Source organism: Anas acuta, chromosome 2 (assembly GCF_963932015.1).
Source record: "Anas acuta chromosome 2, bAnaAcu1.1, whole genome shotgun sequence".
Taxonomy (NCBI): domain Eukaryota; kingdom Metazoa; phylum Chordata; class Aves; order Anseriformes; family Anatidae; genus Anas; species Anas acuta.
In genome coordinates, this window is record NC_088980.1 from 12,724,822 (window position 1) to 12,737,529 (window position 12,708).

Consider the following 12,708-nt stretch of genomic DNA (forward strand, 5'->3'; position numbering starts at 1 on the left):
ATAGGTTTGATTATTCCAAGTTTTATCATGTAATTAATGGTGTCTACATCAATTATATTTTAATTGTCATTCTTAGCTCAAAGTAATATGTCTATTTTCTTGAATTTGGCACTAGTTCAAACAGTCCTTGAAGAATCTGCCTTCCACACCCTTCAGAATCTCCCTTCCTTGAGGAAATCCTCTCTCTGAAATTTGCTTTTCATTTCCTGTTTTCCAAATAATACAAGACCAGGTTCAGCATACTGACTACCAGAATGTGGTCTGAAGACAGTGTTGAGGCCATTCGGCATCTTGCAAGATCACAAACACCAACTCTTGTGTTATAACTAGCACTGCTGGTTTCAGTGTGTTAATCAAAATTTACACTGCAGTCTGAAAAATTGGGTGGTAAGGCTTTATGAGCATTTGTTATCCATTTTCTCTACTTTTCAACTTGGTTAATGTAATGTCTGCAAATCACTATACAAATGAGGAAGAGCTTCTTCATCTGCCAAAACTGCTGTGGTAAATCTGGTGGTTGGGTATCTTTTCCCCTACTGCTTTCTAGACAAGGTAAGATGGGACACAGCCTGAGATAAGCACAACTCTCAGATCCCCACTTAGTTTGGCTAGAGCAGGTTGCCTTTGTGGTTGAAGACATTTATTGACAGATAACTCATAAACTGATTTTCCTCCCGTGAACTTACTTGTGAACGTACACTTACTGTATTCATAGACTGAATTTGAAGTGCTTAACTTGAAAGGGAAAAGCTACTGAAATCAAAGCAGAGATGAAGTTTTCAAAACTTGCTGCTTTTACTTGGCTTACAGAATTCCTACTGAAGCCATGAAGTAGATTTGGTCTGATTTTCATGTGGGAGCTGACAAAACAACACATTTTTGAAAACAGGTTACACTTATTTAGGAAACTATCTATATTTAGGCTGCTGTTTTTGAAACCGTGTGTGATATTTTTATTCCAGCTGTGGCGAACTTCAAACTCACTCAGTCTTTTGATGAATTTTGGCTCATAATGACCAGTCACAGAGGGAAAGGCAGCTTCTCATATGACAATGATAATCTGGCATTGCTCTTGCATTATGTCTGACTGAATCCCTCTCACAAGAGGATCAGGTCAATTCAACAGAAAAGGCTTTAATTTGCCTTTTCAGAGAAAGAAGTTAGATTGTAGCTGATTTTTTGTGATTTTTTTTTTTTGTTTGTTTGTTTCCAGTAATATTTTCAATGTTTTATTTTCCCTATCTATTGCAAACAGCCTTGTGATTACGTTGCTAGAGTTTGTTTTGTCCAACCAGTCCCTAGTTTGGAGGAAAATGTTTACATAGACAGACTTCATCACTGCATCAGAAGAAAATCCTTCCACTTCTGCAACCCTGGTGATGGTCAATGCACATGTACTGCATTTTTTTTTTTATTTTTTATTTTTATTTTTGGCTTACAGAGGATGGTATGGCATGAAGCCATCACTAGTGTTTTGAGAATTCTGAGAATTCAAGAGGAGGAAATGAAGCAGGGCTGTTTGTTTAGACCTACTCCTGGCATACAGGGGTGTACTTGGCTGGCAGCCCCACAGCTGCCTATCCCCCTGAGCCACCCACTTCCCTGTGGCTGCTGGATCCCTCACCACAGAGTGGGGATTCAGGGTGCTCTCTCATCATCCTTCCTCCAGCTCATTCCCTCATGACTTTGGATCCCCACTTCCCAAAACAGATTTTTTCACCATATGTGAGAAGCTGATTGATTGACTTTCTTTGGTGAAAGGGGACTGCTCTTAACTAGGCAAAATGTTGAGCAAGATCTTAATCCTGCTTTTGGGGAAAGGGCTTTGTGTGTGCATTTTTCAATGTGTAAATTCAATTGATCCAGTAGTCTTGGAAGCCTTCTGATAAACTGTATCTTCCTCCTTCATTTTTGTTACATGGACTTATTTTGCTCCTAGTCACTGTTTTGAACTCTATAACAATCTTTCCACAAAATTGAGACATTTAAGAAACAATTATATTGGCTCATTACATTTTCAGTCCTTTATTCTTTAATTCTGGTGCTAATAAACACCAAAATTTATATCCCTCCTGCCAAACACTGCATGCCTTCAGGCACTGGTGTAGTTTATATTCACATCATCTTTAAATCATGGTAAGTAGACCGCATATTGCCTGTTAGGTGAAGTCTAATGAGTAGTGTTATTTTTAGAAGCAGAACTATATCCTTTGATTTCTATTGTATTTTTTTTTTTATTGCTGGAATAATTTTTGTTTGTCTTGTACTGTGCAGCTGCATATCAAGCTGAATGCTTTGGGGATTTGTTATTCTGTGCAACAAAGCCTAATATGCTTTCCTGGTCAGTATGTGACTGCACCTGGATCATCTACTGCATCTCTAATGCCTGTAACAGATACTTCCTGTTTTGGGATTCTTTCCATTGTTCTCTGCTTTGAACTTGACTTGCCTTCTTTCGACAAGATGTTTAAATGATTGAAGACTTAGACACCCATTTCTGTATAGTGACCCATGTTCTTCCTCTAGTGTATGTCATGTACAAACACGGAGGTTTGCAGGAGCCTTATCATATTGTATGATTGAATCTTATTTTTAAACACAATCTGCATCAGTGAAACAAAATTACTTTTTAAACACATGAGGCTAAAAGGGTGCAAAGCCTTGGTGGATTCAGATAAATTATTTTACAATGATTTGTTCTTGATTTAATTTAATTAATTAACTACACATAAGTGTGATTACAAGTGCTTTGGAGTAATTGCTGTCTCTTCCTAAGTGTTTTTACAGAACCTAAAACAATGAAACCAGTCCTATGAATAGTAATAAATTTAAGGAAAAAGGTTCAATTGTGTATTTTAATAAAATGCATATGTTATGTTGTTTACCTTTTGCCTTGACTATAAAGAGTATAAATGCTTAAGTAAATCAAAAGAGCAGATACTGTTATACATAACACACTAACTTAAAACTCCAAGCTGAAAAACTTAATATGTTGCTGTGTTCCCATAGCAATAAAAATAAGAGCCTAAAAATCTAAGTTGCTGATTATTCTCAATCTCACTTAATGTTAATTTAGTAAATAAGTATGTGTATAACATTAGAGAAGAGTCTTGCTGTGAAGTTAAGTCTTGAAATGCTGTTCAGATGAGCTTTTGCTAGCTCTTATTAAAAGAGGAAGAAAAAGATAAAATGAGATGGAATACTTGCAAAGAAAGAAAGTGTTTAGTTGATGAAAATGTCAGAATTAAAAAGGGAGACTATAGAAATGTGATAAGTTGAAACCACAAACAGAATTAAAGTTTCTCTAGATGTAATCACACAAACGAATTCTGACAGAGGAATGCAAATTATTGAGAATATATAATGAGTTATGAGTGGTCAAGACTAAAATGTTTCATTTTTCCACAAATTGAATTCTCCCCAGTGCAGAGGTAAAAATGCATTTAAGAGCCATGATCTGAGTCTCCCTCCCTCCCTCCTTCTTCCCTCCTTTTCCTTTTCATACAGCTGTGAGGGACTTAAGTGGAATGTATTCTTAGATCTAGTATTCTTAAATCTGCATCCATGCAGATGACTTTGTCACACTATATTTAATTTATAAAACTTGACAGAGTTGTGAAGAGTGAAAGAATGGAGTTGTGTTTGTTCAGGCTAAACATACCTAATAAAACACTGGCTTCACTTTTTGATTAGATGCTTCTAATCAAAAGTTCAGTGGAGTGGAGTGAAATACATAGATAAATGGTTGCGTCAAAGATATTTAAGAGAGTTTTGGAGTCTGTTTAGACCATTAAAAGTTAAAAATATATTCCAAACTGAACATCTGTACACATACAATTACTTTTTTTTTTTTTTTTTTTTTTTTTTACTTTCCTTTGATGTATACACCAAGAAAATCTTCAGAGATGGGGAAAGGAAACCAAGAATGAAATTTGTTCCAAGTCTAAAGATATTGTTCAAAGCTGAAGAGAACCAATGAATGCCGAACATTTTTCATGTGACTCTTGATGTATGTGGCCATTTACTATTAGAAATTACACTGTCAACCTGTTTCAAGTTTCAAATTCACCTTTTATGTTTTTATAAAAGAAAAATTCCACATGCTTCTAGGAAATATTAATAACTAACCAAATTGGTATTGTTGAGCATATAATATCTCTTAAAAAAAAAAAAAAAAGTCTGGTTATGTGTAAATGGCAGTTGTTGTTTTTTTTGGGATCAATGAGCTTGTCATGAGTACTTCATTTTGTGCTCAGCAATGCATTGTTTGCTCAGCAATATGATTAGCTTTGCCTGCCCTGGGGAGCAGAACATATGAGATAATTCCATTGTTTTATTAAATTATATTCATCGTATGCAAATGTATCACACCACAATTTCAAACTTTTCCATGTTAACTGTTGTTACAACACAGGGAATGCCCCCTTCTTTATGACAAGCTGGGTGACACATTTTATATCTCACTTTCAACACCTCTCTAATAGGATATTAAAACAACCAACCAACCAACCAAAAAACAAAACAAAACAAAACAAAAACAATGAACACAGCATACACATGGTTGTCTCCTGGGGTAATTTATCATTAAAAGGAAGATAAAAATTTTTCAAATTTACAATTTTTCAGTTCAACCAAATGGTAACTTTCACCACACATTTTCATTCATGTCTACCTTTGTTCTCTGCAGAGTTGTGACCCCAGCCAGAACCTGACAGAGCTATGTACAGAAAGCAATAAAGAGACAACATGGATGACCCAGGCAGTGGTGAGCAACAGGTTTACCTGCACAGATTATCCCTTCTCACTCATGCATATGATTGTCTTAAATCACATTAAAGATTTCATTTCCCCTTCAGCCTTTGCTCAGATTCTCACTTGCACTGTGACCCAGCATCTAAGGTACTACGTGTTTAGTCATGTATTGGTAATAAGAATACCATGCTTATCACATTTCATGATGGATTTATGGCATAACATAGTGTCTGGGGACACTTGCTTGCTAAATCAGATTGTAGGTAATGCTAACTCATGAAAGCAGGAATTGAAAACAAACTCTATTTTGCAAAAGACTGAGATGGGAGTGCAAAGAGTGACCCTCAAACACAACATATAAAACCTGACATATTGATGCTCTCTTTTGTGTTTGCTTAGTAACTGGCCTATTTCGTTAAGCCTAATATTATATTTTTGTAAATACACATATTTCAGGTAAAGGGAATCATGAAACCATCGGCTTGTGGAACCTTATTGCACCCCGGTAAAGCAGAGGGAATGTGAATGTGAATGAGTTAGTCATGAAACTGCTAGGGCAGGAATCAGATGCTCCAGCTCATTGCAGAGACAAATGCTTCTGACAACATCTAGCTGATGCAGACCATCAGTTCTGAAAGACCAGGGTTTTCAAAACACTGAGCTAGCTGAAGCATCAGCTAAGGAAATTTTTCCAAGCACACCTTGAATATACAGACCCTGTGACATAACTAACAACACCAATACCGTTTACAGGGACTGTGCTGTAAAACAGTTCTAACACAGTAAAGCGTGAAATGTATGTGTCAAGTTTATTATGCTTCTCTTGCCTCAGGCTGATTAGTGCAAATTAATATTTCACACTAATCAGCTTGAGCAGTTAGCACACAATTTGGATTTACGGAATTCATCTGATTGCATTAAAAATGTATTTAGGCTATTTTTGTATTGTGCAAATAGAGCAAAAATACCTGAACTGCTTCCAGCAATATATATATATATACACATATATTAGTTCTACATGTTAATGTCACCCTTCATATAGTAATATACTGTTGACATAGTAGTGGCTTAATGGATATCGATACTTACAATATCTAAATTTCATACTGTTCAAGTGAAAACCTAACTTCACACTGATTTATTATTTTTTTAATAGGCAATGACTAGTCAAATTTTAAGCCATTTAAGAAAACATATTTTAAACATACTTTAAAAACATGTAAATGAGTAATATATCTGGAATATGATCCTAAAACTACTTAAAAAACTGGCTTCTTGGGGAAAATAGTTATAATGGGTTATTATAGAAATAAAATGGTTTATTATAGAAATAAAACTGTATATTCATTTAGCTGTATCAGACAAATCTTACATCAGTTTCCTACTGCTGTGAAGAAACAAGAGTGATTACTTGCAACACTAAAAGTTAAATGTAAAAGCCACCTGTTTGCTCAGGCTTTTGCAAATCTGCTATCTGTTATTCTCATGGATCTTTTCAAAAAATGAGCAAACAAAGCCTCATGCAGATGTCCCCATCAAATTTTTGAGACCATATAACCCAGTACAATTTCTGGCAACTTTACTAATGAAGTTCTCACTGACTTCTGTGGAAGCTGGCTCAGGTGAATTTTCAGAACTTAATTTAGCTCACAGCTCTTGCAGTTGTCTAGAAAATCTTTGCAACATTGATTTCAAACACCAATTGGATGGCAAAGGAACTGCTAGGTCAATTTTTTAGATACTGTATTGGCTTTCCAACAAGAAGACATCTGAGTACTTTGCACTAATTACACACACACACAAATATTACTCAAAATTAACTGACTTCTGCAAATTAAACTCAACATTTCCTTGCACCAGTCTCCCATCATGACTATGGCAAATTATGTCTGTGTACCAAGAAGATACATTGTCTTCTGTAGAAAACAACAGTGAGTCCATGTTTTATACTTTACCAGACTCCAAAGCTGTTTTCTTCCTTCATCTGAAATTGAGATTAATGGAATAGCTCTGGGTTCATAGTGGCATAGCCAAGAATAGAACCCAAGTCTTAGTTAATGTGGTTACACACATTGATCCCCCAATATTTGGAGCAGGACTTCCGTGTTTGGTGTTATTGCTGAGATATCCTCAGGAAACAAAGTCTTCTGAAGTTTGTCTAAGGCCAGTATCTCCCACAAGCCATAAAAATGTACTGTGTGAAGGTGTTCTTAAATCTAGACATCAGACTTTCTTCTTTGTTTTTACTTTTGGTTACGAGAACCACTTCCTAATATCTTCTTGTTTGAGTGCAAAAACCTCAAGACAGTAAATGGAGGATTATATAAATGAACAATTATAGCTCTGTTTCTTTAGACAAATAAAAGACGTCTGTATTGAGTTGGTTGGATGCCAACCCAGAATCCTGCAGGTCTCCTCCCCTAATCTGGATAGCTATTTTATATTGTGAAATGGCCTTGAGCCATCTGCATCTCAGTATGAGGTCTGCTTTGTACCACAAAAATCAAATAAATATATTTCATCACCTAATAGTTATTCATAATGCACATTCTACCATTATCATTTAAATAAAGTCACTTCAATTTTCTTATTTGCTTATCCAAATCCACCATTACTATTCCTTCTGATTTGCTTAGTAATATATATATATATATATATATATATATATATATATATATATAAAATTATGTAATTAGGCATGTCAGCACAATGAACATGTAATGTTCTTGCAAATACTATAATTGTGGCCCATTTGTCAACAAATGACAACTTTAATAAGAGGAGTGTGCAGATCATATAGAATGTCTACATGCTTCTTTAATAAGCAGATTGCAAAATTTACTGCCACAGTAAGATGTTTTAGGACTTCAGCACAAGGAGGAGAAAAGTTCAACCCTAACTGAAAACATATGGCCAGAAGAAAGAACCCAGCCCTCCACAGTATTAAGTCTTATTGCTGATTTAAATTTAAGCAAGTACATACAGTGAATTTTGCTAAATCTGGGAACCTGGCCTCATACATTGCCAGCAAACCCAATTAGTGCTGCTTGAGTTGAAATTTTGATAGGGTGATGTGTCTTCTCTGAAGCCAAACTGATTTAATAGTATTTGTGCTTTTTTTAGGACTGCTGACCTTTATCCAGCCATCATGAAAATCTTTGAAAGATTTCTGTGCTGTGTATGTATGTTAGTGAACAAGAGACAAGGTACTTTCCTGTGTATGGTGGGTCCTCCTCCATGCTTAGAAGAGTCAGGTATAGAGTGCAGTGGAGATAGTTTGATTCAAATTTTGGCTGAAGGTTTCTTGTTACGTACCTTAGGATTCTAATCCAGATGCTCATAGGCTCAACCATGGTTAAAATGGCAGGCTTGCAGAACATTTTCCTGTCAAAGTTTCTTAAGGTTTCCTGTTTAGAAAATCAGAATTTGAGCTCTCAGCAGAGAGTAGAAGAATTAGACAGCCATGCCTCTTTGTTTTCCCAAGAAAGCAACACCCACTTTCTTTAGGTGCTTTTGAAAACTCTAGTATAATTTATTAATCTCTAATTTTTTTATTGAAGCCTCTGTTGCAGCATGGTAAAAATAACTTACAAAAGAAGAATATAGGCCATGAGATCCATGTTTTCAAATAGAAGGTAAAAGATAACAGCAGGCTACATCTTTAAAGGGAAGACAATGGATAATTCATTCTCTTTAAATAACAGTACTGTTGATGACCAGTTAAACAGATAATAGAATAGAAATGTGTATACATAAAGAAGTATCTATCATTTAACTTTAGCACAGTTAGAGTAAAAAAAGGTTAAATTGTATTGATTAATCTATTCATTCATTCATTCATACATTTTTAACAAATGGGATAAAGTATCTCAAAACCACTAACATTCCTTATCTTTCTCTGGGTTGCATTGCTTGCTCATCTCAAGTGCTTGAGTCCCTGTTATTTAGACAACTGTTGGAGAATTTTCTAGCTTTAAATATATAACAGCACTTTAGACGTTGTGAAAGTTGAACTGTGCTGTAAAACTCATTCTGTGTTAATTCATCCCTGTGTAACTGAATAAGTAAAAGAAAACAGTGTGGAGCCCTCAGGGTCCAATGGAGTGGATGCTGGCAGACCCAGCTGGTTACTGCAGGAAGGGGCACTGGAATCCTTGAGTAAAGTCACTTTGATTGTGGTTGTGCCATCGATACCATGCAGATGGTGGCCCAGAATTAATGTGATGACTCCCAAAGCTAAAAGCTTATGCTGTTCATCCATTTGAACAGGATCCTGAAAGGTCAGGGTGACAAATACATACATCACATGTGTGAGCTGTAGGCAGTTCCCTTCCAAGTGCATTTTCTGCAAATACATGAATTGTATTTCTTTTCACCTGGAAACAAAGATGTCATGCGTATGCCTAGTCTTCTGAGCATCATGATAAATAGTTTCAAAGCAGATGTACTTAATGGCCAGGTGTACAATCTTGCATGCTAAGTCTGCATGGAAAAAGAGGTAAGCATGTGGCAGCTCTGGATAGGTATCCTATTAATGTAGAAAACATGAATCACATATATAAAGCCCCAGCCTGAAGGCTTATGAGTGATGTATTCAAATCAAGCTACAGAACCTAGGGTCAGAAGATTTACACTTTCATAAGCTTCTACAGGAAGCAAAACAGATCCCTAGACAGAGGTGCCAAAAAACACTGCATGATTTATCCAAATTATCCATTTCTCATTGCAGGCAAGTCACGAACAACCTATAGAATACACTCAAGCAACACTTAATCTATGACTTGTGATTTATTCAGCACTTCCTGAAAATCAGAAGCCTCAGAGAAATTTCTAAATGAACTCAGGATGCTGAGACCTCCAAAATCACTAAATGCTCAAAAAAATCACAACTAAATTAAAAAAAAAAAAAAAAAGTTAAGAAACAACTAATACAGTTAGGAAACAACAGTTGAATCAGAATTATTTATAGAGAGAAAATAGTCTAATTGTTAGTAAGTGTGAGGGTCACCTTCAGTCAGTGGAATTACCCCATGAAAGTCTTTGAAAGTCTTTTTTTTTTTTTTTTTAGTTTATATAAGGAAAGCATGAAAACTGCTGACTGTCTCAACTGTGTCTCTAAAAAGACAGAATTGTTTGTAAACTATGGTATTGGAAAATCTCTGTCTTGACTTTTGAACTCTTGGTTTAACAGTTAGTCAGTTACTATGGTGATAGTGCCCAAAGCACAGGCAGCTGTAACATTAAAATAACTGTGTGAAACACAGGATTACCTGAAAGGAACATATAATCTTGTATAAAGAAAGTATTTATTTTTCATTAATATATCTATCATCTCAGTGACTCATTAGTGTTAATTCACTCACCTAAATGCAGACACGTTCAAGTGAATCTACAGCTAGCAAAGTTACAGACAGAAGTAATTCACCCCATCTATTTTTCATGTGTCTTTTTGGGTGATATGAATCACTTACTGGAAACACCTCTCTCTCTCCCTTTCTCTCACTCCCCACTAACTGCAGTGTGAACTCATGTAACCTATTTAGCTACCTGTAATGTGTAAAATGAATTGAACATAGCCCTACATATGCTGTAGGCTTATAAATAATTTTTACTGAGAGACCTGCCAGAGTTAACAACCATAGATTATAAAAAGTGCTGTAAATATGATGATACTGTTACAGTTTATATAAAATTATGTAGGAAAGTGTATATATATTCACAAACATACTCTTTCTCTAAAGGAATAGATTGCATACTGTATGTTTATGAGCATGTGTGCACAAGAGTTATAATTTATTATCTATTATATATTATCACTGCAAATAAATTCCACAAAGTAATTCACATGCCTGGATTTTCCCCTTCTCTCTCTTGTTTTCCTGCTTCCTCTCACTTTACTTCTCTGCTTCTTAGATTTTGCTAGTATTAGTTATGAGTAGGGGGATACATGAAGGAAAGACATCATCACCTCTCTGCTTACGATTACGAAATATTTAATAATATTTCAATGTAAAAATATAAAACAGCAGAACATGTATATGTATATAAAATATGTTTGTGATAATAAACCAATATTTTGAGGGCATTTTTTTCTATCTTAACTCTTGTTATGTGTAAAATATTTTATTAAAATATTGTAAGAAAGGGTGAGGGCAGGATAAAGAGTCTACTTAAAATGAATTATACATAGATGAGGTATTTCTGTGCAGTGGGCAAAAGGCATATCTTCATATCAGTCAAAAAAAAACCAAAAACATACTAATATTTAATATTTTTTTAAGAAAGCAAAAGTAAAGAGAAAACAACAGAGATTTGAACATACCTGCTTTTGGAAAATAGCTGTAGTGTTATTGGCCACATAATGTTCTGGTTGTATTATTTGATGTCCTAAGAATTGCTACCACTCTTTTTAATCATTGCAGTGCTCAGCATTTCTGACATTCTGTCCTTTGTAAGACTAACTGCCAGGCTTCTTAAATCAACTGAAGGAGTGAAGGCACAGACCTTGATTAACGTGAGAGATTTGGTACGTAATTCTGAAAATACCTGAAACCACTACTGACATCTGAAAAATGTAATAATAATATGTCCCTGAAAAAAAATATGGAACTAGCACAGTGAAAAACAAAACAAAACAAAACAAAACAAAAAATATTCTTTATTTTAGAAGAGTATACTTAGAAGAATAACCTCAGTCTAGAGAAAAAAGATTTTTATATGAAAACAGAACATTTTTTTTATAGCTTTTGACAAATAAACATGCTTTTCTTAAATATCTGTTTGTTGGTTGGTTTAGTTACAAAAAATAAAGCTGTTATATCCGAAGTCATCTCTATTCTACGATGTACATATCCTTTTCACACAAGAAAGGGTTCAAGTTCTGATTCTATGCTGTGCAGGTGTTTTTCATGCTGAGGAGAGGATTCATCTGACTATACGTACACTTCCATAGTGGAGACATCGATGTTTGAGCTAGTTACATTTGTTTCCTTCTTTGCAACAGGTATTTTTATGGAATAATAAAGTTAGTTAGATGTCTGCATTAAGTCAGATGACTCATACCCTAAAATGCTTTTCACTCAGCAACTATGATAAGAAAGATCCCAATAAGACTGGCAAAATGTGGATCACAGAATCACAGAATCACAGAACTGTAGGGGTTGGAAGGGACCTTGAAAGATCATAGGGTCCAACCCCCCTGTCAAAGCAGGATCCTCAGAGCAGGCTGCCCAGGTAGGCATCCAGACAGGCCTTGAATATCTCCAGTGAAGGAGACTCCACAACCTCCCTAGGCAGCCTGTTTCACACTCACTGTGAAGAAGTTCTTTTGCATGTCAGTGCGGAACTCCCTGTGCTCTAACTTGCAGCCATTGCCCCTTGTCCTATCCCCACAAACCACTGAGAAGAGGTTGGCTACATCCTTCTGTCCCCCACCCCTCAGATATTTATATACACTGAGGAGATCCCCTTTCAATCTTCTTTTCTCCAGGCTGAACAGACCCAGGTCTCTCAGCCTTTCTTCAGAGGGAAGATGCTCCAGGCCCCGTATCATCTTTGTGGCCCTCTGCTGGACTCTTTCCAGGAGATCCCTGTCTTTCTTGTACCGGGGAGCCCAGAACTGGACACAGTACTCCAGGTGAGGTCTGACCAGAGCAGACTAGAGGGGGAGGATCACCTCCCTTGACCTGCTGGCCACGCTCCTTTTAATGCATGCCAGGATCCCATTAGCCCTCTTGGCCACAAGGGCACAGTGCTGGCTCATGGTCAACCTGTTGTCCAACATGACCCCCAGGTCCTTTTCGTCAGAGCTCCTCTCCAGCAGGTTGTCCCCCAGCCTGTACTGATACTTCGGGTTGTTCCTTCCCAGGTGCAGGACTCTTTTTAGAGAGTCCTTTAGAGAGCATTTGCTCTTATTAAATCTCATTTGTTTTCTTCCTGACCATCTCTTCAGCTGGT

At 36.1% G+C, this 12,708-nt stretch overlaps 1 long non-coding RNA gene across 1 annotated transcript in view; it reads left to right on the plus strand.

Moving 5' to 3' along the window:
• LOC137851653 (uncharacterized) overlaps positions 1-12,708 on the plus strand; it is a 42,294-nt gene that overhangs the window by 20,079 nt on the left and 9,507 nt on the right. Inside the window, exon 2 of the long non-coding RNA XR_011093325.1 lies at positions 4,688-4,765. This is a non-coding gene — a long non-coding RNA (uncharacterized lncRNA). The remainder of the gene's footprint in view (positions 1-4,687; positions 4,766-12,708) is intronic.